The sequence below is a fragment of the Dipodomys ordii genome, unplaced genomic scaffold, assembly GCF_000151885.1.
Source record: "Dipodomys ordii isolate 6190 unplaced genomic scaffold, Dord_2.0 Scaffold88, whole genome shotgun sequence".
In the NCBI taxonomy this organism is placed as follows: Eukaryota; Metazoa; Chordata; class Mammalia; order Rodentia; family Heteromyidae; genus Dipodomys; species Dipodomys ordii.
This window is the reverse complement of record NW_012267304.1, coordinates 683,516-706,045: the sequence shown is the minus strand read 5'-3', so window position 1 is coordinate 706,045 and position 22,530 is coordinate 683,516. Positions and strand designations below refer to the sequence as shown.

At 37.1% G+C, this 22,530-nt stretch overlaps 1 protein-coding gene and 1 pseudogene across 1 annotated transcript in view; one reads left to right on the top strand and one right to left on the bottom strand.

Moving 5' to 3' along the window:
* Il1rapl2 (interleukin 1 receptor accessory protein-like 2) overlaps positions 1 to 22,530 on the bottom strand; it is a 1,034,228-nt gene that overhangs the window by 809,325 nt on the left and 202,373 nt on the right. The gene's annotated exons all lie outside the window — the stretch shown is intronic.
* Positions 883 to 1,550, top strand: LOC105992810 (annotated as a pseudogene).

The following is a 22,530-nucleotide window of genomic DNA, read 5'->3' as shown; positions in this document are numbered from 1 at the left end:
GAAGACTGGGCTAGGACCCACTCTAATGGCCTTGTTTTACTTTAACTCTCTCTTTAAAGATACTATCTCCAAGTCTTTCCATTTCCTAACAAATGGGGTGATGTCATTCTTTCTGATGGAGGCATAGAATTCCATTGTATGTATATACCACATTTTCTTGATCCATTCATCTACTGAGGGGCATCTGGGTTGGTTCCATATTTTAGCTATGGTAAATAATGCTGCAATAAACATAGTTGTGCTGGTAGCTTTAGTGTGGTCTTGTTTGTGATCATTTGGGTAAATACCCAAAAGTGGGATTTCTGGGTCATAGGGGAGCTCTATGTAGATCCTATCTCCAAAGACAGTCATATTCTGAAGAACTGGGTATGTGGATCTGCACATATGAATGAGATAGTCCTAAATCAACGCATAACAGAAACTAGTAACTTATTCTAGTCAAGATGTTCACAAATTCCTGCTCATCAATATGCTCCAAAGCAAAGTTAAGTGTTTAATATGGTACAAAATGGCCTCCACATTCTAGTCAACCTTTCCAGAAATATCTTTTGTTCTCTTTTTCACACAACATTTCACCCTCAAACTATTTTCAAATTGTACTTTGATTTTTCAACAAACTCCTTGACTTGCTTATGTAAAACGTAGGTTTTACATACACAAGTCAAATTTTTCTTCTTAAAATCCTGTCTGAGCAATTCTGTTCTATGTATCTCTGTTTATCCTACACTCTAGGGAGCTCTTTTTGAGCACTGATTTTATTTTATATCCATGCTATTCATATGTGTCTGACGCATATTGGACACTCAATAAATGCTTGTTAATAATCACATAGGTTGGGGGAAAGGTAAGAGAGTGGGGGGGGCAGAAAGTAGAGCAGGAAAGATGGCTGCTGCTCTGGCGGGTGTGGGCCGTCTCGAGGAAGAAGCGCGATGGAGAAAAGAACGGCTGAAAGCTCTACGGGAGAAAACGGGGCATAAGGACAAGGATGGGGAACCAAAGACCAAGCAGCTCAGAGAAGAGGAGGAGGAAGGTGAGGAGCACAGGGAACTGAGGCTGCACAGTTACTTCCCTGAGGATGAGGATCTGAAAAGGAGAAAAGTGCCCCAGGCCAAACCCATGGCAGTGGAGGAAAAAGTGAAGGAGCAGCTGGAGACTATCATTGAAGAAATGGATCTGGCTAATCTTGCACCGAGGAAGCCTGATTGGGACCTTAAGAGAGATGTGGCCAAGAAACTAGAAAAACTTGAAAAGAGGACCCAGAGAGCCATTGCTGAGCTGATCCGTGAGCAGCTCAAAGGCCAGGAGGACAGCCTGGCCTCAGCCGTGAATACCCCCACAGGACAGGATGCCTGCGACTCCGACTGAGGCCGGCCCTGGCTCCATTTCTCCAACCAGGCCAGTCCCGTGGGAGGAGAAAGGAGGGCAGGGGTGAGGCTGGAACTGGTCGTCCACCACCTCCACTCTTCCTGCCCTGAGCCAGGCCCCTGCTGGTCTCCCCAGGGTCGGAGCCAGCCCCAGCTCTGGGCGGGCCTGCATCTGTACATATATGTACATTCGGATTGCCTTTTTTTTAAATTTTTTAATTTAATTTAATTTTATTTGTGAACATACTGTACAGAGGGGTTACAATTACATGGGCAGTATAATGCGTACATTTCTTACCAAGCATTGCAGCCTCCTCCTTTGTTTACCCTTCACATCCCTTCCCAGCCTCCCCCCTCCCCCCCAATCCCAATCCTTCTCCTTCCCCCCTCCCCTGCACCAACATTGTAAAGCTCGTTTTGGACATGACAACTTGTACTTCTCATTGTTGCAACAGGTCCACCTGTATCCTTAAACGACTTGTTTTTCCCCATCTCTTCCACAAGCTATACTGACATCAAATATAGTGAAAGCAGGGGTTATACTGTGGGGGAGAGACATACAAAGCAACAAAGAGATAATCTTATAAATGCGTTAGAAACACATGCATGAAAGAAAAAAACATTAAAATACATATCTAAGGGTTCATTCTCTTAACATCACATTATCTGACCTTTTCCGCTTGACTCACACATATACTAGATATGGCAAATAAGGGAAACCATGGGACCTATGTTTCTTTGGGCCTGGCTTACTCACTTAATATAATTTTTTCCAAGTTTTTCCATTTCCTAACAAATGGGGCAATGTCATTCTTTCTGATGGAGGCATAGAATTCCATTGTGTATATATACCACATTTTCTTGATCCATTCAACTACTGAGGGGCATCTGGGTTGGTTCCAGATCTTAGCTATGGTAAATAAGGCTGCAATAAACATAGTTGTGCTGGTAGCTTTAGTGTGGTCTTGTTTGTAAACATTTGAGTAAATGCCCAAAAGTGGGATTGCTGCATCATAGGGGAGCTCTATGTGAAGTCTTTTGAGGAACCTCCATACTGCTTTCCAACGTGGTTGAACAAGTTTTCATTCCCACCAACAACAGATCGCTTTTTTTTAACCTCTGGAAAGAGAGAAAAGTCAATCCACACGTGTGGTAGAAGCCAGTGAAGTGTGTTCTGGTGTCTGGGATGCTTTAAGGCAAGATAGCCACAGAAGCGATGCTTGGCATGGCTCCTGCTAGAGGCTAGATGTCTGCTAGGCTCCGTGTGTGTGTGTGTGTGTGTGTGTGTGTGTGTGTGTGTGCGTGTGTGTGTGTGCATATGTGTGTGTGTGTATGTGTGTGGTGTGCTTTGACCCTGGGCCCAGGTCTGGAAGACACCAGTGGCTCACACTTAGCTATACTCAGGAGGCTGAGATCTGAGGATCACAGTTCAAAGCCAGCCTGGCCAGGGAGGTCCCATGAGACGCTTTATCTCCAGTGAACTACCAGAAAACCAGAAGTGGTGCTGTGGCTCAAAGTGGTAGAGCGCTCGCCTTAAGCAAAAAAAGAGCTCAGGGACAGCAGCGTCTAGGCCCTTAGTTCAAGCCCCAGGACCCACAAAAAATAAATAGGGGGGTTGGGAAGTTGGCTTAGTGGTAGAGTGCTCTCCTAGCCATGCATGAAGCCCTGGGTTCCATTCCTCAGTACCACATACACAGAAAAAGCCGGGAATGGCACTGTGGCTCATGAGGTAGAGTGCCAGCCTTGAACATAGGCTCAGGGACAGCGTCCAGGCCCTGAGTTCAAGCTCAGGCCTGGCAAAATAAATAAATTAATTTAATTTAAAAAATAATCACATAGTTGGGTTATTTAAAAGCCAGTGGGGTCACCCTTACCCTTATAAGACTTTATTCTAAGAGAGATAACTGGAGTGAAGTATTTGTGGAAATGTTACAATGCTAGAATACAACATCTGATGAAAATTGGCATTTGCCTTCTGCCTAACCCATTCAAAGTAGCTTAGGAATCCAGGTCATACAAAAGCAAAAGACTATGGTACAGCTAGTTACAAAATACTAGAGCAGAGCCAAGGTTAGATTTTTGCCAGACCAACACTGTATGCACCAAAGCCAAAGTCTATGGGAAGAGAGCAAAAGGTAGGGAGTAAGATAGGCTTAAGGGCCAAGAGTCTATAACACTAATCCCTGTGGAGATTTATCCCAACATCAAGGTCTATCAGAGGACTATATGTACTCCTAGAAGATGCTGTCTACTGCTTCCATTCACTGCAGATAAATGCCAAGGTTCATCAAAGCTGTTAAGGGGCCACTGATAATTAAATCCAAACTTAGCATATGCAGTCTGGAGCAGTAACCTAGTGCTCATGATTTGCTGTTGTAAGCCTCTTTATCTGTCAGTCCAACCCCTTGCCCTTGGGCAGTTGAGGACCTGAGACTACCAGCACTAGAACATTTCTCCTCACTACTCAGTTTCTGCCATTCTTATCTCAGTAAAACAAACAAACAAAAAAAACAAATCCTCAAGCCAACTAGAAACAATATCTAGTTTACCTTGAAATATAGCCAGGCAGTAAAATTTTCTCATTATGAGCTATTTGGTTATTTATATTCATTATAGAATTTTAGGACAAAGACTGCCTTTTTCAAGTCTGTCGTTGGTAAATGGGTACTTCATTGACTAACACCAGTGACAGTCCTTGGTCTTGACAGCCTGATTTAATCAATCTATTTAATTCATTGATCAAGCAGGCAGAAGAACATTCTCCATTAAATAGGACTTTTATCATCTGGAGTTATAGAGCTAAATGTCTTTTTAAAATCTGAAATTTAGTTTGTGTATGACACGTTGTCCATCTTAGAAACAACTTGCAAAGAGGAAAGTGAAAAGATTAAAAATGACTCTGGATTTAAGTAATGACCAAGGGGTCAGACTGTAAAATTGAACTCTATTCTGCCTGTCCACTTCACTGAAACTGCAGCGCAAAGCAATATTACCTTGAAGCAGTTTTAGGCTGATGCCTGAAGTTACAGTCATTAAACTATATTACATATGTTGTGCCGAGCAGGCAGGCGATAGGCTATGATTTCCTAAGGTCCATTATGTTCATTATAGAGAAGGTGGCTGCCTTTATATAAGTTAGAGAGAAATTCTCTTCCAATTCAAATCAAATAACTTGTTATTGTCTCCAAATTACAGTTCCATGGTCAGTTTCCTAATATCTATCTGTGATAATCACGACACCTACTGTTTAATTGGGATGAAAGACTGTGCTAGGCACTTTACCATATTTCTCATTTGATCTGTTCATAACTCCTGTCCGGTTTAAGTCTCCTTATATAAGTATGTCATGTAACTAAGAAGACCAAGGCTCAGAGATATTATGTGATATAGCTGGGCTTTGAACCCATGCCAACAAGATTCTTATTCCTATGCTCTTTTCAACCATTGCTGCTATTCTACTCTGACGTTGATTTAACACTTGATTAGAGGTGTCTCTATGTTACTTTCAAGTTGCTTCCTGTCTGTTTCAGGAAACTAGGAAAAAGAAAGCCTGTTCTTTATCCTCTCCCTTTACTCTTTGTTTTTACACATTGAGAATATTCACATGGAACTAGAGGCACTCATGATTACATCAGTAGAATAGGTCTAAACCATGAACCCTCAGGTTGACACAGTGTTTAGGGTGGAGAGAAAAACATATTAACAATACTGCATATACCCTAGTAGCCTCATTATAAATAAATTTAAAAGTCATTTAAATGAAACCTCAATGGGGCGAGAACTGAAGTGGGTAGGTCAATCAAGTCATTATCTGTATAAATTTAGTACAATATTACTATTTCAGAGCTTCAGCAATGTGGGAGAAAGATTAATCTCTGGTCTTCCTTGCAATCCCATTTTTATTTATTTCCAGCCAGCTGTCTAGCTAAAGAACGACTCTTCCTATTCAAAGGCTAAATGAAAGGTCACTGAGTCTTGACAATATTTTCAGAATCTGTTGGGAAAACTTGGCTTTTATTTTTGTCTCTATATGTAATACGACCTCATTCACATTATTCTGATGCAAGCTTTTATTTGGGAGCCATATGTTTTCTAGTGCAAATGTTTTTATTGCTCTTTTAGATTGGAGACATACTTCATACTAAACCAAGATCAGATGTGTGAGTGATTTGACATTAATGGTGGTTTAAATTGCTTAATTTTCTGTTGACATATGAGTCTTTTAAAAATTACATGCTTTTAAAACTTCATGCAATATATTTCAATTTTCCATTCTCTTTTAGTTACTAGATCTACTAAATACAGAAGTGGGATATTTAATTCAGTCAAGATTTTAACTTGGTCTTTGTTTATAGTTTAATAAGAAAATAACTGGGTCAAAATTAATTAGGAAATTGAAATTATTTGCCAATAAGTGGTATACAGTAGAACTTAGAACTCTCAGATTGCTGAGAATGTGTGTGTGTTTGTGTGTATGTTTGTGTGTATATAGCCTGTCCTGTGCCTGAGCTTTTTCACTCAAGTCTGACATTCTCCCACTTGAGCCTCATCTCATTTCCAGGTTTTTGGTGGTTAATTGGACATAAGAGTCTCATGAACTTTCATTATGATACTTTTGTATGTATATAAAATATACTTCAGTCATATGCATTCTCATCACTCTCTTTTGTCCACCACTTCTCCCTCCTGATTCCCCCAAGCCTTTCCTTTTACTTTCATATCTATTTTGTGAATTTATTTGCTTTTAGACCTAGATTCTACATTTGAGAAAAAAATACTTGATACTTGTCTTTCTGAGTCTGGTTTATTTTACTTAACCTGATGTTCAGTTCTATTCATTTTCCTGTAAGTAACATCATTTCAATATTTTTAAACTACCTCTGAGCATCCACCATGTTCAAAACACCCTGCTGAACTTCATGAACACCAAGTAAGACAAACAGGTAAAAACATGTTAAAAAATAAAGGGATCATGAACTTTGATACTATGGTAGCCTTTATCATTTAAATTAAGAAGCATTTTGTTTTATAATTTCATATCAATGCATGACTTTATTATCATTAATATTAACCTTTTAGATTCTTCAGCTTTAAGACTCAAACAAGGAAACTCTGTGAGTACCAAGTTGTGGAAAAAAACAGACAATAGTTCTTCCTGCAACATCCAGGTGAGAATATTCTAAATGTAGTGCCCCTGATTTCCCCTTAAAACTACAGGATTCTAACAATTATCAAAAGAATAAAGATTTGTTAAGTAGAGATGGTTTTATGACTGCTACTGGCAACAAGTTCTATAGGGACCAAAAAAGAGGTTTCTAGAAGGAAGGCAAAGACATTCCATATATCATCTCTGATTAATTTGAGTACTGGGAAGACTTTAAGAGCTACAAAACAGGTGTTGTACAAGCCATCTATTCTCCACCCATTCACAGATCTCAAAATGTGTGCTAAGATTGTTGGTAAAATATGAGTCCTCCATAGTCAAGCTTCTAACTTTTATACTTTTATATGACTGCATAATACTTGTTTTCATCAAGAAAATGTTCTAGTACCTTTTAATAAACAGATTTCCACTTTTTTCAGTTCTTTTTAAATTAAATTTTATTATAAAGGTTATGTACAGAGGGGTTACAGTTACATAAGTCACATTTCTTTTTTTCTTTTCTTATTGTGAAAATACTGTACAAAGGTGTTACAATTACATGGGCAAGATAATGAGTACATTTCTTATCAAGCATTGTAGCCTCCTCCTTTGTTTCCCCTTCCCATCCCTTCCCATCCCCCCCCCTCCCCCACCCAATCCTCCTCCCCGCTTCCCCCCCCCGCCCCCGCACGAAAGTTGTAAAGTTCATTTTCGACATAACAACTTGTACATCTTATTGTTGCAATAAGTCACATTTCTTTTAGAATAGTCTTAACCCCTCCCTCATTTTCTCCAACTTTTCCCCTCCCAACCCCTCCCCCCAATTATAAAGTTTATTTCCAACATAGTGTCTAGTATCACTGCGGAATTGGTTCATTTACTGGATTATTATAAGTGGTTCTATCTTTTCATTCATTCTGGGGAGGGATTTCTTTGTTCGGGGTTATATATGAATGGAGTAAATATATATAGGAAATGAATTGCAGCATCTGTCAATTTAAAATGTTTGAGAATTGCTAACCTGTTATAACTAGTGTGTTTTCATAATGCTTCACCTGTTAGCCTTCAGATCATCCCCTCCCCCAAAAGACAAATTTCCAGAGATGTCATTTCTTAGCACCTGCTACCTTTTGGCCTAACATCTTGTATCCTAAACTTATAAGCCCCAGCTTGACTTTTTTTGCCACTAAGGAAACCAATGGCTATAAAAATCTAAATCTTTAGGTTTGGGGTGGTGTTTCTAGCTTCCAGAGATAAAATTCAGTGTTTGATCAATGGCCTATAAGATAACCAGTGTTTTCAATGTTTTGAGGAGTTCTGAAAAATGTGGCTTGTCTTATGTAAAAATACTAGAAAGTAACACAGCAATGTAGGAAAGGTACACAGTTCCTGGATAAACAAAGATAGCCAATTTGAACCAAATAGAGAAAGTAAATTTGAGGGCAAAGGTGACCATTTGAGAAAATTATTTTCAAGTCACCTCAAGGCACCAGAAGAGTTAAAAGTAGATTTGTGCTGAAATACCACTTTCTATTTAGAATAAATTAAATCATAGATTCTATGTCTTTATACAGTATTTCCAAAGCTACTTTCTCTAAGTTTTATCTTTTTATGAATCAAAGCTATTAAAATATGTTCTTGCTAAGCTACAAAGTGCGTATATTAGTTTAGTTTTCAAGGTAAGTTTTGCAAAAGCCACCAAAAGCTACACTGAGATGAATGAGTATGTGAATGCTCATGATTTTTCTTTTTTGGTTGGTCGTGGGGCTTGAACTCAGGGCTTGAGCGCTGTCCCTCAGCTGTTCAGCTCAAGGCGAGCACTCTACCACTTGAGCTACAGCGCCACCTCCAGCTTTTTGGTGGTTTGTTGGAGATAAGAGTTTCACAGACTTTCCTGCTGCGGCTGGCTTTAAACTGCAATCCTCAGATTAAGTATGGCAGGACTGGGAAGGAATTGTTAAAGAGATAGACAAAGTTATTTCAACATTAGTATGGAATTACTCTAAGCACACAATAACAAATGTGGACATTTAGAGACATCTTAATCATTTATGACCTTGTAAGATCATGTGGAAACCAATTATTTATGTAGTCATTCCCTTTTGGTTAAAAAACTAATTTCTGTCATTCATTTTTCATGTAAGCTTCTGCAGATTATTTTTATTTTGTTCCCTGTTGTGAAAACTAATACTATCTAGTTGACATATCAGATATACCACTGAGTTTCAGCACTTAAAAATCTTTAGGTGTTGAGATAATACGTGTTTGAATTCCAGGTGACTGAAATTGTCTCAAATACTTTTGATCTTTAATCTAGAGAATATGTACATGGAAAGAAAGATATCTCAAATTATTCTGTTGAATGTTCTTACAGAATAGTATTTTAGTTGTTTTGATGTCCCAAATCATGTTAATGACCTTGAAATGGCAGAAGAGTAACAATTATCCTAACAGTTATAGGTGCTACCTTATTGAGTATTTATTACACACCTGTCACTGGGCCAGACAATTAATATGTGTTGCCTCACTTAATTCACACCACAAACCTATATGGTAAAGTGTCATTGTTGTTCTCATTATCAATAATTGAGGTTTCTCACAGTTAAAGAACTTACTCAGAGTACTACAAATGATCAGTGGCAGATTTGAGCTTTGTCTTCCATTTCTGATTACAAAATTGTGCTGTTAAGTAAGTATGTGCTCAAAGATACAGACCATTTAAATCTGTGAGAACTTTGCTAGGGGAAATTTAGAATGTTTCCAATAGATAGCCTTGGCACAATCTACACAGACCTTTTAAGTTCCTCTGATCTTTTTTTATTTAATTTTATTGTAAAGGTGATATACAGAGGGGTTACAGTTATAGTAAGGTAATGAGTACATTTCTCGTAGAACATTGTTACCCCCTCCCTCGTTTTTCTCCCACTTTCCCTCCCCCTGATTCCTCACCCCAAGTTTTAAAGTTCATTTTCAACATAGGGTCTTGTGAGTATTGCTGTTGCATTGGTTCACCCTCTGTCCTTTGTCTCACCATTTTATTCCTCTTGCCTTCCTCAAATCAGATTAATGTATATACAAGACACAGAGCACCAAAATCAAAAAACACTGACAACAGTGCATAAATCAAAGGAAAAAAATGAAAGAAATAGAAATAATTGCACATAGTACATTAAAACAACAACAAAGAACCCTCTTGTTTCCATGTCTTTGAGTTCATTTTGTTTAGCATCATTTTGTATGGTCATATATACATAGATTTTGAGCTATTGTGATTCTATGCTAGGACTATTATAGAAATATACTGGTTATTAAAAATGAGGGAAAACATGGGATATATGTTTCTTTGGGTCTGGCTTACTTAATATGACTTTTTCCAAGTCTCCATTTTCTTACCAATGGGGCAATTTCATTCTTTTTAATGGAAGCATAGAATTCCATTGGGTATATACACCACATATTCTTGATCCATTCATCTACTAAGGGGCATCTGGGTTGGTTCCATATCTTAGCTTCAGTAAATTCTCCACTAAACATAGTTGTGCTGTTGGCTTTAGTGTGGCCTTGTTTGTGTTTATTTGGGTAAATGCCCAGGAGTGGGATTGCTGCATCATAGGGGAGTTCTATGTTAGGTCTTTTGATCTTCCTCCATTCTTTTTTTGGGGGACGGGGGTCCGGTCGTGGGGCTTGAACTCTGGGCCTGGGCACTGTCCCTCAGCTCTTCAGTTCAAGGCTAGCACTCTACTACTTGATCCACAGCACCACTTCCGGCTTTTTTCTTTTTGCTTATGTGGTGCTGAGGAATGGAACCCAGGACCTCAGGCATGCAAGGCAAGAGCTCTCCCACTGAGCCACTTTCCCAGCCCGTGATCTTCCTCCATTCTTAATGACCAATTTCTTCCTATGTATCAGTCCACCCTGATTTCTATTCTCTTCCTTCCTCCAAGTTCCATTTCTTGATTGCTGACTCATTTGAATTAGCGAGCGCCAATTCCAGCTAGGAATTCATTGGTCTAACTTGGTAGCTCCAACCTCTTCCACCTCATATACCCTAGAATTCCTGCTCCTTATCAGATTTTGTGCATGTTGGATGGATATGAATATAGAAATCTCACTTATGAGTTTAAAAGATAAATATTTTTTATACTCCAGGGTAGATAACAATCCTTTAGGAAGCTCAAAGTAAGCAAACATTGTGCCATGAGGAACAGAGACTTACCTGTGATACTCACATACCTTTCATAAAAGATTTGAGCTCTTCTATGTAATGATTTACAATAGAAGATCTATATTAATTGAATGAGTGTTTCTGAACTGATGTTATAGTCATTAACAATTACAAATAAACATAGAATTCCTTCTCTTGTTAATGCACACAAGTGTGAAGAAAACTGGTTAGTCATGCAACACCCTCATGACTTGAACGTATTTTGTGACATTCCTTAGCCTTTTGACATTGACTCCCAGTTTAAGTCTTAATTGTTCCCCTTTAGATATTGCTTTACAAATGTCCTCACACATTTTTCAAATAGCTTAGCCTTCAAACATTCTGTTCTATTTATGGCACAGATTTCCAAAGAAAACAACTTTCTCTTTCTTTTATAATCAGCATCCATTCCAGTGTTTCTACATACAGAGGGTACTCCATACATGCTGTTTATTTGAATATATTATTACTGGAGAGTGTCCTTGGGCTGTTAGAATTCATATTTATACACAGGAAGTTGACCAAAAAAGGCAGAACATTTCTCTGAATACTTTCTCAAAAATCCACTGTGGTATGTTGTACTGTTTATATTCCTGTGGGGTTAAAATCTAGATGGTGACTCATGGAACAATGTCACATTTCAGACTTAGGAATGATTATGACTAATTATCCCGGGCGTTGGCATGAAAACTAAGCTTAAAGTTTTGAATGTCTTTTCTTTCTCACTACCTAATGACACCTTTAAATAATAATTAGGGCTTCCTATGACCTATACAGCTGTTTCAGAAAAGGTGAATGCAATCAACCACAAGACATCAACTGGGTAACTACATTTCAGATACAAAGCACTAACACAAAGGATTTTAATAAACTGGCTCCTGACATTGAATTTGATATACTTATTTTAAAAGATTTAAAGACAGTTCCACCAACTTCTATCATTTAATTAGATAACTTGTGCTCAGATCTTTCAGGAGGTCACCATTATGCAGTAAGTGACTTCACTCTCAGCATACTTATACTCTTCCTTCCTATTGCAGTGCCTTTCTGTCTTTTCCACTCTCTTGAAACACAAATCTTCTGATCCACCTAAGCCATGCTCTTCAGGTTCTCCCTCACAACACAGGTTGTATATAATGCCTCAGAAAATGTCCTCAGTTTCTTTTGCACTGTAAATTCCACCCCCACTGTATACTTGCCATATTCCTTTTCACTGGGCTTTGTGGACTAAATTCCAGTCCTACTTACTTCCATAATGCCCTTCCCTTGTTAATTATTCACTTGCCCACTGCTGGGACCCATTCTCCTTACCAATACTAACTATTGACCAGGGCTTTGAATCTTTATCCAAAGTCACCAGACTCTGATTGCCTAAGGATGCCACTTCTCATACTAGTTTGTACAATTTGTATTACACATGAGCATATCTATATCTTTGACACTTTATAAAAGTATGAATATGTTTTTACAAGAACATAATGATCAATTGTGTAAATATTCCTCAAAATACTCAGTATTGTACAGATTGACTAATAATATTTTGAACTACACTTAACAACTGCTTTTTGGAATGTATCTCTTAAATCCCTACATGCAGATGTGAAACCAAAGGGAATTTTGATTCTCCATAAATAGTAAGAGATGCTGTTCATACCCTGCCCATTTCTTTAACTGGGAGACATGTTCCTGTAACCCAAGTTTGTGTATTTTGCTGCCAATAGCTCATGACTGCACCCGTTTCAGGATCAAATAAGAGTTCCCTCACCTTTATATGTTTTAGAGTTTTGCCCCTTATCACCGAGTCAACTTACCAATGAATGATAGCTGTAGGAGTACAAAAGTACATCCCTCTTACCTCTGAGTGATATATTCCTGTTCCAAGACCCCAGTGTGATCAGGCTATGTTTCTTCTAATGTCATGTCTTCACTTTAGCTTCTTCTTCCGCATTGTCCTGTCCTGCTCCTTCTACTGGACTTTTGTTCCCCTCAGGACTGTTCTCTCAAGTAAAACATTCAGAGAAGGGGGCTGGGAAGGTTGCTCAGTGGTAGAGTGCTTGCCTTGCATACATGAGGGCCTGGGTTTGATTCCTCAGCACCACATAAGCAGAAAATCTGGAAGTAGTGCTGTTGCTCAAGTGGTAGTGCACTAGCTTTGAGATGAATAGCTGAAGGATACTGCCCAGGCCCAGAGTTCAGGTCCTATGATCAAAAGAAATTCATACAAGAACCCTTGTCTAGCTGTAATCAAACATAATCTGAAGTAGATAAATGGATGGTGAATGCTTATAACTCCTTCCAAGTAGAATAAAATCTTTGATAGATACTTACGATGTAATACAGCATCTATAAAAACCATGAATGTCCTTTCAGAGATCCATGTCAGTTATATATGCTGTTTGTGTGAAGGGAAAAGATCACTAGATCTATATGATAGTCTGTATAACAATCTCTAACTATTGTATATTATATTCCTTTCTTGAGAATTCATAAGGAACATTTGCATATTAAGTGATCTGAGAAGGCATGAATTAAAATGTTTTCCCCAAACCAATATAATCACTTATTCTTTCCCTTTTCCATTGAGCACCCACTTGCCAGAATTAATGACATATGATACAGTAAAAGCTAGATCATTCTATGTGGTTACTTCATACTGTGAAATTTTATCTGTATCATTTAGTAAAATTATCCTGTTATTAATGTTTAAAAGAACAACTGAACAATTTAGCATCTTGATTTTTAACTCCCAGAAGTAAAAAAGGAAGAAGGAATAAAAGGAAAGATAAAAGGAAACCAATCAGTTGATATTAATCATTAAAAATACACCAATACTTATAGACATCACCTAAATACTAGATCATTACAAATTAAAAGCTATAAGAACACTACAATAGGAATAAAAGATAGAAATGTTGCTTGTATCTACAGAGTCAGAGTCAGATTGTAGCTGAAACAAAATAGAGAATGGTATGGTAAATTATATGTGGAGTTATTTCATCCCACACATTCCCTCAGGTGAACAAATTCAGACATATAATTCAAAAGTTCTCTTCTTTTACCTGCATATAAATAATCATATTAAAATTAGTATCCAATGCATAAGATGAATGCATTATTCATGTTTAAATATAGTCAATGTGGTTGTTTCCTGATGTGTATAATAAACTCTATCAAACAGAATGGATCATCCCATTTTATTCATCCATTAGAAAGAATGAGGTTGTACCATTGGCAAAAAATGGAAGGATCTGTAAAAATTACGTTAATTGAAGTAAATAAGGCCCATAGAGACAACAGATGAATGTTTTTTCTCATATGTGGAAGCTAAAATTATATTATAAAAATATAAGTGTACACAAATGTATTAACTGAAATATGGTAGATTCAGGAGAGAACTGAGTGGAATTTCCCTAAATCAAAGCTCAACAAATAAACTTGAAAATGAGTACTTAAAAGTAGAGGGGTGTGGTCAGGGGGGGACAGATGAATGGAGAGAAGAAAGGGGGAAAATGCAGTTAAAATCCAATGCATATCCTACAAAATTAGGAAAAGTGAGGGAGGGAGGTTTGGGAGGGATAGGTAAGAATGTTTTTAATATGCAATGATCAGGATGCATGGTATTCATAATATTTTGTTGAATGGCAACTCATTTGTACACTACTTGAAGAAGAAAAACAGAAATATAGGCTCAGTGTAATCACTACCACAAGTAGGTCAAGTATGACTGCTATGTTATAACTAGCTTTGGGGAATGAGATTTAAAATAGTGAAACTGAAGTCATGTTTTCTTGTTTGAAGCTGTGGCTAAAACTTCATCCACACAAGAACATTATAAAAACACACCAGCCGGGCACTGGTGGCTCACACCTGTAATCCTAGCTACTCAGGAGGCTGAGATCTGAGGATCACAGTTCAAAGCCACCCCGGCAGGAGAGACCTGAGACTCCTATCTCCAATAAACTACCAGAAAACCGGAAGTGGCACTGTAGCTCAAGTGGTAGAGCGCTCGCCTTGAGCTGAAGAGCTGAGGGACAGCGCCCAGGCCCAGAGTTCAAGCCCCATGACCAACAACAACCAAAAAAAACAATGAGAAAATAACAAATATGACCTATATGAGACATACCGTGAAGAGGAAGCAAACCTGGCAACGTAGGATGAGGCTACATAATGTGAGTAAGTTGGAGAGACTGAATAACAGATTTAACTTCTCATTAATCAATAGAATCACTTTATAGGGTCTGTTGAACTTGGAAATTTTTTATAAGGAGAAACATAATCTTCTAACATGGTTGCTTTATAAAATACCTGAACAACATTGATAAAATCACTTACACTCTTTGGGTCTCAGATTTAATGCTTTTTCCACAGGATTTTGAGAGTCACTTTTTCAACAAAACCCAATGTCACAGTGCCATTTAATGCCTCAAAAATAGGAACACTGGATTGTTTAAGAGAAGTTGGAAGTTTGAAGAAACTACATTAATAGAATGAAGAGTTTAGATTTAAGCTAAAGTGACCTATGATCAATGAAATAATACACTTTTTTTCTCTTTTCAAGAAGATAACAAAAATTGGCAGGGATTAATGTTCTACTTAATTTCCATTTTCTCTAATAATTAACTAAGGCACTCTCAGAGTAAGACTGGAAGACAGGTAACTTTACATTGAATAGAAGAATGAGAAAGGAGCTAAGGACATATGCAAGCCCCTGGGTTCAAATATCAGCATATAATAGGATGGAGGAAAAATTTTTTAAAAAGGTTTAGTTGAAGGGTAGGGATTATGTGGAGAATAATAGCAAAACTATATTGGACCACTGAAACTTGTTTGCATACTTGGCTAAGCTCACACAGAGCCCATGATGAGAAATAAGAGTCCCAGTTGCATTACTCAGTATGCTGTAGATCCAACAGCAAAACTGTTACTAATCAACATGAAATTCTGCCAACTCTGAGTTCTTTATGTTTTTATTCATCAGCTTTCTGTGAAGTGTTTGTTTATATCTGAGGCTATGAGAATATCAACTCTCAGTAACTATAAGTGAATCATTTGTTTTTGTATAGTTATAAACAATTTCTTCTTTACAATCCTCCTCAGTTTTAAGGTATTTTTTTCTCTCAAGTTCAACAAGTGGTGCCTAAGAAAACTAACTTTAATATCAGTATGTATTATCTCTGAAACCGAAGAGAAGATATTTCTAGATTGTTTAAAGTGACTGTAAATAAATTAAGAGAGACTCAAACAAGATCACAAGCTCTACTAACATTTACAACATAAAAACTCCAGTAACAATGTAGATAAAGAGTCAAAGAATAAGACAGACAATACAAATTAAACTACAAATTAATCCCAGAGATAAATAACCAGCAGAGGTAGTCTAGAGAAATAGAAGGGTATGAGATAACCATGACAGTTCCAGTACCCCTCAAACTACCAAAAAAGAAAGATTTCTTATAGAAGGTTTCAATAGTATATTGAATAAAAATGATAGGTAACATCACAATTAAGAAAAAGAAAAGGTCAAAAGCTACATACATATAACCATATAATAAGAGAAATGAACCCCAAGATAGGGACACAAGAGGTTTTTTTCTTTGTCTCTGTTGTTTTTGATGTACTATGTGATTTTTGTTTCTTCTGCTTGTTATTCCTCCATGGTATAACCCCTATTATCTCTGTATTTGATTCTGGTGCCCTGCATCTTGTATATACATTTTTCTAATTTGGGGAAGGGAAGGGAAAAAACAAAATGCTGAAACAAGGATACAGGTTGACCCATTATAACAATGAGACATACAAGACACTATGATGAAAATGAATTTTACAACCTGGTGCGGGGGATATGAGGGAGGATTTGGAGATGTAAGGAGGGAAGGGACGGTAGGGGAAAAACAAAGGAGGGGGTAACAATGCTCGATAAGAAATGTACTTATTACCTTACTCATATAACTAATCCCTCTGTACAGTACTTTTACAATAAAAATATTTAAAAAGAAATTGTATCAGTACATAAAAGTATATTTACAGATGATTTAAAATAAATGTTTTATTTCACCATAACCATCATATGCACACACAAAATAGAAAATTGTAGTATGGAATTATAACAGTTCTATCTTAAAAAAAGAAAAATACAATAGTTGAAATTTTTATGCATCAAGATAAATATTACAACATTTTTCAGTGAACTTTTCAGTAACTATTTGAGACTTGGCATTGACATTAGTGTACAATTAGGCTATATTCTAAATAATCTCTTTAGTTCCACAGATGATCTTTTATTAAGTTGTTGTCACAAAAGATTAGTGATTTTTCTGTATGTCACCTTTATAATAGCAATATTTTTTTAAAAAATTAAAAAGATGAGTGATTTCTATAGGGGGTAGCAGAATTAAACCAGAAGTTCAAATAAAGACAACTATAGATTATTGAATAAATAAAACTGAACAGATCATCAAAACAAAGAAAAACAATGGATAATACTAAGGTAAACAAGAGGAAAATATTTTCAGTGAATAGATGACAGTTTTGATTTTCAACATCCTAGATTTCTTCTTTTTTAATATATAAATTTATTGTAAGGACATTGTACAGAGGGATAACAGCTACATGAGCAAGGTAATGAGTACATTTCCTTTGGAACATTTTTACCCCCTCCTTGTTTTTCCCCTACCATCCCTTCCCTTCTACATTGCTTTGGCCCTGCTAATGCTGGCTTATCCTCCTAAGTAGACAAGCTTCTTGGGCTTCTTTCTCCCATATTAGAGGTTTCTGATGGCACCATATATATTCCCAGCTGTTTTTAGTTAATATAGATGGACTGGTTCTGAGTGAATGACTAAGAAGGCTGGTTTGTTTTTAAAGAAATAAGGATTTTATACCAAACAAATTCAGACATAATAAAGTTAAACTCATAAAATGCTAATTATTTATACATGGAAAGATTTCTTTCTAGGCTTCCTGAAAATTAAATTCACAATTCAGAAATGAATAACTTTTAAATTGTAGATTAAATACAAGTGACTAGAAGAAATTATGTAACAGAAAAATGTATCAGAATGATAACAATGTGTAGAAGTAATCCTTTACTCATAACAAATTCCAGACCAATATTTCCTATTCAAATTCTAATAATTACCATTCTCATTTCATGTATTAAAAGCACATAAATGTAAATGTTCCATAAAATTCAGAAGAAATGAATGGAAGAAGATGAAGCTGACTGGAGACAAAATCAGTTTTGATTTTTACCTAATGTTGAGTCCATTTACATAAATAGATACACTTTACAGCAATGAAACCCAAAGCAGAATCAGATTAGTAAAACAGAAATCAGATTGGGGTGAAATGCATTTTTCTATATATTAAAGGAGGAGGAGAAATAATACACTTTTACTGAATTTCAAGAAGAAGTTCTTCTGTAAGAAGACATTAGAAACTCAAATGCTCACATTTGAAGTTGCAGTCTAGTCAGAACTAACTCTGCTTTTGAAAGAAGCAATTTGCTCCAGGAGAATATCTATAAGGTTGAAAAAGAAAGCTGTCCATCCTATACCTCATATTCTCAAAAAAAAAAACCTGCCACATCTTCAGGAAATGCTCCCATTTTTTAAAACATCCTTTCTACTCAGAAAAACATATAGAGTCTCAAGTTTAGAAGAAAAACCAATGTGAAAGTAAATCAAGTAAAATGTTCTACAATGAAAAATTACACTTTGACATATCAGTTATTGGCTAACTTTAATGTACATGAAAATACCTCATAATTGTTCACAATTGTTTGTAAAATCTAAACAAAGACAGTAATAAAATCAAAGACAAATCAGGATGTAAGGCAAATTGGGTTGTAAACACACACACACACACACACATACGTACATACATACATACAAACATACACACAGGTATAGATAGAGGCATAGATGTATAGGTTAGATATATATAAGATAAAGAAAAAATTAAAATAGGCTTGATGCAATTACATTTACTTCAAAATACCTTCTTTCTGGAAGGAATGGTATTATTTTTGTTGCTGTTATTGTTTTGTTTGAACTCAAGGCCTCAGACTTGCTCAGTTTGTTTGTTTATGGCTAGAGTGCTACAATTTGAATCACATATCCAGGTCATTTTTTTGTTGGATACCTTGGAGATAGAGTCTCCTAGAATTGTCACCCAGGCTGGTTTGAACCACAATACTTTGGGTCTTGGTCTTGTGAGTAATTAGCATAACAGGTATAAGCCACCAGTGCCTATCTATTTGTTAAAGTACTATGTTGAGGTTCATTTGTGAATATATTACAATATACTACATTTCAAATAACACTGAAGAAAACAAATTGCTTCCTTCTCAGACAGAGAGAGGAAGTAAGATCATCTTGAAAAAAATTAAAAAGTTATTCTTTTTTGACTACGTATCTAATTGCAAGCCAACAGTATATTTATATGACTAATAGACTTCTATGGGTATTGGTTATACATAATGAAAAGAGATAGTCTTTTTAAATATATGAAGAAAGAAGGGTATTTGAAGTAAAGTAAATCTATATTTATTGCTAGCTAAGAGAAATAGGATTAAGTAGAAAAGGAAAATACAAATTAGTGTCCGGAGGAAGATGGCAGAGAAGCTGGAGGCTAAAGCAGCTCTTGCATAGAAAGCAGTTTTAGTGTTCCAGTGAACAGTCCTAGGCTAGAGAGTCACACCAAGTGTGCCATCACAGTGCAGGGAGTTTGGCCAGAGAGAGAAAATCCAGACAGCTTGGTAAAGAAGACAGATCTGAGCACTTGCTGGTAGCTGTGGCTGCCACAGTGGTGGCGGCAGTGCAGCTGCCTGGACCACCATATCAACAGAGAGAGTCTGGGACAAAGGCATCAGATGCAGTGTATGAGAAGATTGTACTTACTACCAGCAAGGACTGACAAGGAGCAGAAAACTTCATCCTGCTGATCGCAGAGCAGGGACAGCCCAGGAACCAAGAGTCTGGCCTAAGTAGAACCCTGACATCCTCACTCCTTCTCATGGAGCAGCTGTGGGAAAGCAGCCCCTCCCCCACCACCAGACAAAATCTCCATCTTTGATATTGACAAAGGCCCTGCCAAGCAGCTAGCTCCAACTCAGGCTTTGGAAGAAAGTAATAGGAGTCATTGAGCAGGTCACAGGAACCTAACCTGACCTGCTAGGCTCAGCTCTGCCCAGGGGAAAGTCACCCCGCCCAGGCATAGATGATTCCACCCACAGAGGAGTGACTTTCTTCACTGGGTAAACAGAGCCAGAGGCTGCCCTCCCCACTGCAGCCTGGACAAACAATTGAAACTCTGTAAACTTAAACCCTGAGAATGGCTCCAGGCTGGGCTCTGTGTGTGTCTCAGGAGCTAGCCCCTAAGGGAAAAGCTGCTGATTGCAGATAGGCCTCAACCCTACCCAGAACCTGATGTCATCATAGAAACTCCAAGCAAGAGGAAATAGCCATCTCCCTCTTTTGTGATACTCAATGCAGATCTCCCTCCCACTGAACTCCCTGGGAAGAAGATCACAAAGTCCTGGGTAAGACAGAGGATTTTTCTCCCTGCTCAAAAAAACTGTCTTAAGAAACCAATCAAGCCACCGGAAAACCAAACCCAACAGACCAGAGACTCCACCAAAAGACTGGTTACAGACACAGGGGAGATGAAAGATCCCCCCTACACACAAAAAAAAATCAAAGAACTCTATTTTCCACCTATTATAAAATTTTTTTTCAATTGTTTTCTAATTTTTTAATTCATAATTTTTATTTTAGGTATGTATGTGTGCATGTGTGCTTTTAAAAAAATCTCTTTTGACATTTTGGTCCTTTTTCTCTCTCTCTCTTTCTTTTTTACAAGACTTAATTGCTGTTCTGCACACCACCAGTTATATACCCTTTGTCGATTATTAGAACTTATCTCTCATTGTGTACGTGATTAATCCAGAAATTTATTACTCAATTCACAGCCTCTAAGGCTTAACATTTTTAGTAGTAGTATTATTAATTTATACCTATATAAATTTCAAGTATTCTGGTTTTAAGATTTTTTATTTTTTATTTTTTCCTTTTTAATCTCTGTCTTCTCTTTTTATCCTTTTCTTCTCTCATTATCATTTCTTTATACATACATAATTTGTGTTTCATTTTTCTAAAATTAAAATTTTTGTTTTTCCATTTTTCTTGTTTTTAAATTGCTCTCCTCTCATTCTCTCCTATCCATTTCCCTTTCTGCGATTAGGACTTAGTTAAATTCACTCTTTCATTTTACCTCTCCACATCCCTCTAATCCTATTTTTCTCCACAATTCTCCCTAAGCTTAACAATGTCTGGTTTGCTGATGTTCCCTCTTTGATGTTCTTAGCCCATTAAGCCATACTTGTTTGATGTTGAATAGATTTTATCTGTTGAACTAGAATGTATCTGCAGCCATTTTCGCTGTGCAACTAGAGAACTCTGGTTGATGCTTCCCTTAAAACAGGGTTCTAGCACAAAATTGGTGTTACTTTCATACAAAATGGGCAGAACAAGCAGGAGAAACACAAGAAAAATGGCAAGTCCAAGTATCTCAATTTCAACTCATGATAATCAGGTAACAGAACAATTAATGAATAATCCAGAAGAGAGTTCCCAAAAAGTCCTACAAATAATACTGGTAAAAATGGGGAATGAAAAGATTGAAAACCTGCAAAGGATTCTGTGAGCATGAGAGGGAGCAAGAGGAGGCAAACCAAAGATTAATACAGGAACTTCGTGAGCATGATGAGGCCAAAGAAAAACTAATACAGGAATCTCGTGAGCACGAGGAAGCTACTCAAAGGTTAATACAGGAATTGTGTGAGCAGACTGAGAACAATCACAGAGAAACACAAGAATTGTGTGAGCAGGCTAAGAGCGGGCAAAAAGAAATACAGGAATTGCATAAGCATGAGGACGCTAATCAGAGTAATACAGAAATTGCGTGAGTGGGATGAGAGTAGACAAAGATCAATACAGGCATTCATGGAATACATAAACAGACAGCAGAAGGAATCCAGGAAGAACACAAAAGGAATGCTTAATGGAACCCATCAGAAGGAAAGGGAGTCCAAGGAAACCATAACCAATCAGCTAAGGGATTTGAGAATGAACACTGAACACCAAATTAAGAAAGTAAAGAAGTTCATACAAGATCTAAAACAAAGCTCCAACAAAGATTTTGAAGCCATCAAAGCCAACCAATTAGAAGGAAAGGAAATAAAAAATAAACTAGAAAGTCTTGGCAGTAGCTTAGACCATGCAGAAGATCAAATCTTGGGGATGGAAGACACCAGAGATATTATAGAGAAAGAACATACAACTAGCCAAGATAAATCCAAGAAATATAATAGACTGATTCAACATTTGGAAGAAACCATCAGAAGGACTAATCTGAGGATAATGGGTGTAGAGGAGCACCTAGAGACAGAAGTTAATGCTCTAGGAAATTTATTTAACAGGATCCTAGCAGAGAATTTCCCAAACAAGCAAAAAGATAGGCCTATTCAGATACAAGAAGCTTTTAGATTTCCAAATAGACCAGACCAGAACAAGACATCCCACCTTCACATTATAATCCACACAGGATCAACTCAGACCAAGGAAAGGATCCTTAAAGTTGTCAAGGAGAAAATATCAATCACTTATAAAGGGAAACCAATTAGAATCACCTCAGATTTCTCAGGAGAGACAATTAAAGCAAGAACAAAGCTAAGATATGGAACCAACCCAGATGCCCCTCAGTAGATGAATGGATCAAGAAAATGTGGTATATATACACAATGGAATTCTATGCCTCCA